We start from the raw sequence: 6,517 nt of genomic DNA, 5'->3' as shown, positions 1-6,517 counted from the left end.
TCTCTCTCTCTCTCTCTCTCTCTCTCTCTCTCTCTCTCTCTCTCTCTCTCTCTCTCTCTTTCTTTTCCTCTCTCTTCGTAAATCTTCCATGCGTGTAACTCATCTGACGAGGAAGCCGCGCAGCGCTCTCGTTGCAAACGGAGTTGTTTATGCTTTCCTGTGCAGCGCTTTCTGAAATATGCAAATCGCGCGAATTCGCATAATGGCGTTATCGCGGTGGGATGCCGGCGACGACGACGTCGGCGACGACGACGGCGACGACGGCGACGGCGAGATAGCTGAATTCACCTCGCGGCTCTTTCGCGACTTCAAACGATGTGTCTCGCCGGTCTCTCGCTCGTTTGGCGCTCGAGAGGACGAACATCTCCGGTCTCTCGTAGCGCGATGGATTCACGCAATGTGCGATTCTCGGTACGAAACGAAATCGCCTTTGTTTCACGTTAATATGTTCAATGTGTTAAAATCGTGGTGATAATAAACGATGCTATAATTCGCGCGGTTAACATTAACATATGTAAGGTACAATCAGCCATATTATTGGTACGTATCGCCATAATAGAGCTGGGTTAAAATAAATCAATATAGGTGTGTTAGAAGTTACATTTTCCATTTTCGAGCACGTAAATTTTAGCTAGACTTTGAAAGTTAATTGAAATCAGCCCGAGTTTCCCACTCTCAATGTATCGACCTGCATGTTGTTGCATCACATCTTTTTAAGCTGATCATTTATTATTGATTGACGCTGTGTTATTTATAGTGAAATAAATTAACAGTATATGGCATCGGAAATTATACTCTCTATTATAGAGCACGTAAATTTTAGCTAGGCTTGAAAAGTTAATTAAAACCAGCGCAGAATTTCATTTTTCAACGTTATCGATCCATATATACATTATGTTGTTGTGTCACACATTTCTTTTAAACTTAAGCGATCGGCGTTTATTATTGATTATTACATTTACGATATTCGAGAAAGTGAAAATCACAAGCGCGTTCATTTACATATCTCTCTTTCTCCTTTTCCAATTATTTTCTTGACCGGCTTATCAGCGCTCGGGCGGAACGCCGTTTCTATAGCGCGTTTTAACAGCGCGATAAAACGAGGCGCGGGAGTGCGCGCGCGAAATGGACGGCCTTACATATTATAATTGATACGTTACAAGCGCTCCTACACGCCGGATAAGTTTATCTCCGGCGCGCATCGACGAAACCGGTTAGATAACGAGTCGCTCGCGCGCCCGCATTCGCTACATCATATAATAAGGTTTAATTATTCGGATAATGAAGTCCACGCGTACTTGTCGTCTAATGACAAATAGCCAGGCGGTATTGCACCGCGCAGTGCCAGTGCAATACCGGTAGGTATAAACACTTACATACACCGAAAACAGCGTCAATTTCACGTCCTGTCGCGCTACTGTGTGCACGCCTCTATTACGTAAAAGGATACTCGCGATCGATACACATTCTCTATTATTGAGGATAAAGGAGTCTTCTGCTTAAGTAAAATAGCCAAATTCTCAAAGTTACGGGCAATACGTATCAAATCAATATATAACAATATACACACATATATAAATCATTGTAATAAAGAAATAATCTTGTTTTCAGAGTTTGCGCTATTGATATATGTATAGGCATGATGTAAGAATACCAGGTGTAAGAGAGGTAAAGGTACCATTTTTAGTGGACAGAAATCAATTGTTGTGGACAAAGTGATAAAACATTTCAAATATAAAACTTTTAATGGTACGATTCTAAATTAATTTGTTATTAAATTTTTGTAAACCACAAATTTATTTAGAATTGTACATATCATTAAATGCTTAATATTTTAAATTTTGTTCCACTTCGTCCAACGAATTAGATCATGTCCCCCAAGCATAACGCATAATGACAGCTGGATATAATTTGTAGCAAATTCTCTAATAGCGGTTTTATATTAATCTATAAAATTTCAGGCAAATTTCTGATTGGTTACAAACGTCAACGTTACTTTGGACAACTGCACATCCACGGAAATGTTACACCTGCAGATATTCTTACATCCTGGATATATCTATGTATGAATGTATGTGTTATCTGTTCACATATCGTTGAACGAACTTCATATATATACACTTCCCTTGTTTCAAAAGTGACATAATTCAGAAAATTAAATTTCCTTAAATATTATCGCTCGAATGACGACAACGTTTCGTAATTAGACATAAGAAAGTCATTAACGTGTTGCATATATAATATATGTATAGTATAATAATATGTGTGTATACTCTTACTGTCTCTTACTCTTTACTTTTAATTGAAGTGAAAAAAGGAAAAACTGTTCTTCAACTCTTAACAAGAAATTCTTGAAAATTATAATTAAATAATTATCGGTAAAAAGAATATATTTTAACGTGTTATATTTTTGCCATTTTTATTTCATAATCTCTAAGAAAGTACTCTTTTTACATATTTACTACTTTATTATATACAATACTATACAACTACTTTATTATACACTATTAACTATTTTATTCACGTATACTTGCTACTTAAATTCTATGCATTTATATAGTTTTTGGAAAATTTTATTTTTATACATTGTCTTAGCGCTTGAGGGGACTTGTTTCAGAGGGTTTAACAGATGGTGCTTTCTCTCGCTTTTTTTGAGTTGCGACGATTTTAGCAAATTTTTTAATGAAGTTAATTCGTTTATGATCGAAGAGGTAATGTTTACTTAACTCATTTATGGTAATAACTCGAAAATCACGTTTTGCAAATTGTGTGACTTTAATTTAAAGCAAAAGGAAACGTGATGTATGTTATACATGTATAGTGCGACACGTTAATGATTTTCTTACCTAAGTGCGGAACGGACGTCGTTGTCGTTCAAGCGATAATTATTCCGGCTCGCGGAGACCCCTATCTTAATATATTTCCTCAATCTACAAATTGCCGATCAAGGAGACAAATAAGTGCGATGCGATCCGTTCGGTTTGGCTTTCATTTTTAATTAACTCGTCACGCGTTCGGCGAACTAAACGCCTGGTTTCTCGATGCTTTTCAAATTTGAATTCTCAATAAAGTATCGATATAAAACCGCCGCCACCATGAAGCCGGACGTAATCAACGCGAAAGATCTCGAAGGTATCTTCGATGCCACATCGAATTCCAACGAGAATTTAAAAGAAAGGATACTCGGACAGGAAGGATGATGCACGTTCTGATCGTTTCGAGACTTCTCTCGAAGGGACGGGACGGGGAGGGGAGGAGGGGAGGAAAGAAGCATGTCGTATCCACGTTTTCGATGATATTTACGTGTGTCCATACTACGGTCGGATGGCTGTCGAACAGCGGGTTCTACAGCGCGGGGACAGCATATATGTGAGATCAGGAACGTGCGCGTATCATCGAGCCCGGGGGCGACTGCTCGCTTACACGCAAGTAGATGGATGAAGGTGGCCGCTAGGAGAAAGGGAGGAGGTGGCGGTTGATGGGTGTAAACTCGAGATAGCATCTCCGAGTGCGTCCTCCGTCGACTGGATCTACCGACTCCTACATATCTCCCGGCTGGGCTAGACCTCTGTCGTCTTTACCCGGTTTTTAATTATCTCCTCGGGTTTACCTTCCGCACACAGAGACAAAGGCGCACGTCACGAGCGCGGCCCAGGTAAAAGAAGAAGCTCTCTGCCCTGTCTCTCTTCGGCAGGAGACGCGACGGGGTGACGTTTTGACGCGTCTCTTATGACGAGACTTTAGAGAGATGATCTCTCTGGCTCGTGATGATGTATCGTCTTTGGCCGTGACTTCTCTGCCTACCTCATCTCGACCGTTCCCAACGGGATCCGTTGGGAACTTTTTTTCGCCGATTTCTCTCCGGATATTGTATTTTGAGCTTCGAGCGCGGTAGTAATTTAACAGTCTCCGGAACAAGTTATCTCTGCAGCAGTTACAGAAAGCTATCATTGATATTGTAAATAAGATAACGCCCCTATATGCGCTTTCCACTTTAGTGCACAAATTTTTGCTAAATGAATTCCGTAAAGGTGCTTTTAGAGAGATACAGAGATAAGTTCCATTAAGCGAAGACGCAATAAGCCGCGTTTACGAGGATTTCGAAAAGGGGAAAAGCGTGATTATTACTTTATTACCTCCCCGGCGCCACTTCTTTTATAACATAGTTTTAACCAAGACTCGCGTGATCGGCGTACAATGCAAATTTTGCGATCTGGTCGTTTGCTCAAATCGAAAGCGAACCAGAGGGAAGAGGTGGAAGTGACGAATAGCCGAAGCAGGTCTTTTGACCGCGGCTGATTTTCAAGACCGGGAGAGTGGTACACTCTGCAGGAAAGACACAAAGCGCCGCTATCCGCACCATCAGTGTCCGATACTAGGCTCAGGTGACACGCTTTCCGAAAAGGTACCCACGTACCCTTATTAAGGTGGGGACAAGATGGGCCCCTCGACAGTGCCCCGCCGATGACAGCAAATATTTACAACGTCATGCTACCTAGACTGGGCGTTCTGCTCGTGCAGCGTATTTGGCTGTTTCGCCAGCGCGGCGCCGGAGAGGTTTCTTCTTTCGAAATAAAGCGACGCAGTTCTTTTCTTTCCACTCGATTGTATTAATAATTAGCCCAAAAGCAATTACGTGTCGGCGTGTGGGTGCCTCATCGAGACTGTTTACGTATTTTCGGCAAAAAAAAAAAAAAAAAAAATACGTCTAAGTATATCGCGAATTTTCATTAATTTATACAATTTGTATAATTCACATACGCGGAAATTGTTATTATATACGCTCGAAGATTCGAGCAGAAGGATCGCTAATGGTGTATCAGAATCTGATTTTATATAATTACAGAAATTTACGATATATCAATTTGTTCTTTAAAAATATATACCGAGATTGATTATGGGTCGTCATGTATTCTATATTTTGATACTCTTGTTACCACGAAATTCATATAATAATTAATGAATTGCGGGCTGCTCTCTGTTAACATATTAATTTACAATCAACAAGTTAATAGTTACGCGATTAAATATGCAATAAATTGAACCAATCGAACCGTATTCTGTTTTCGGGCGTTTAGTCATACATATCGATAAACAAAATGTAACCACAATGTTTTAATAATATCTCTCAAATTACATAACTCAACATAATGCGAATAATAATATAATATTAATTATTTTTCTTCTTAAATTCTGTATGCTTTATTTCTCGCGCAGTTTCTACTAATAAAGTAGTAAAATAGAAATAAGATCTATTTAAAGGAGGGCACACACATAAGTAATGTAATAGAGAGCACATAGATCGTATTGAAATCTAACTGCAAAGTTTACAGTACAAGTCGTAGATGTATATCGAATATAAGAAGAATCGACTATGATTGGTGATACACACAGTTTTCTACGCGACTTAAGACCCGTTACGACTCCTATTGTAGATTCCGTATTACTTTTAGCATTTAACGTGTGACGTATTCTTTTGTCGTCCATATAGAGAAAACATTTCCATAGTATTCGACTGTTGAAGCGTTAATCTCTTTCATTTTCAAAAATTAAAATTTCCGTCGCGTGAGCACGCGCTCGAGACGAAAATCCGAGGTATTTCGCTGTCAATCGTTGCGGGAGAAATTTTTGATGATACCGAACAGAGCAAAAGCAGCCCGGTGCTCGGCCCCCCGCTGGGGTATCGGTTACGCTTAAACCGCGTTTATAAGGCCCTCGAAACGCGGCTTTTCGTACGAGCCGGCGGTGTGCCTCGCTTGGAAGAGGACTTACGAGAGGGCCGGCTCTCGAAAGAGCCCGAGACGGTGGCGCCAAAGAGATCCGTATCTGGCGCGAGACCCCAAGAAAGGGCTCCTTCGCCAGCCCTTCTCCACCAACGGCGGGTCGTGGGCCTCGTCAAAGATAATATCTGATTCCGAATCGTTCGTTCGCTTGCTCGCTCGCTCGTTCATTCGTTCGTTCGTTCCTTCGTTCGTTTATTCGATTGTGCAGACTTCCATGTACTCAGACTCGTTTTCTTGGGCTCGGTACGGATGTCATCGTGTTCACTTCTTACGAGCGGAACGGTAGGGGGAGAGGGACTCTTCTTTTCTCTCGAGGCCCCCTTTCCATGCACTCCGAATTAACGATCGGAAGAGTACGGTACGCACACACACGGTTAGCGGGAGTACGAAACGATCGAGATTAATTGCGAGCCGCGATGAGGAAGAGAGGAGGAGCCCCTTTTCGTGGCGGTCTTTAAAAATCGACACTCGTATTCCCTGAGTTTCGATTTTGCGAATTGATATACCTGATAACGGTGCATAATTGAAAGCAGGGAATGGAAGAATTACTATGCCGTTATATACTTTTACCGTTACTTTTTATAATAACAATTTGATAATGCAATTTTTATGGTTATAATAATAACTAAACGATGATTCGAGGTTGCGCGCTAAGATTAAGAAAGTTTTAAAAAGTAACTTATTATCACCATTATGCGTTATTTATTGAGAAAAGTAATAACTTATAACGCGTT

This window comes from Cyphomyrmex costatus, unplaced genomic scaffold (assembly GCF_001594065.2).
Source record: "Cyphomyrmex costatus isolate MS0001 unplaced genomic scaffold, Ccosl1.0 scaffold275, whole genome shotgun sequence".
Classification (NCBI taxonomy): domain Eukaryota; kingdom Metazoa; phylum Arthropoda; class Insecta; order Hymenoptera; family Formicidae; genus Cyphomyrmex; species Cyphomyrmex costatus.
Note: the sequence above shows the minus strand (reverse complement) of the source record.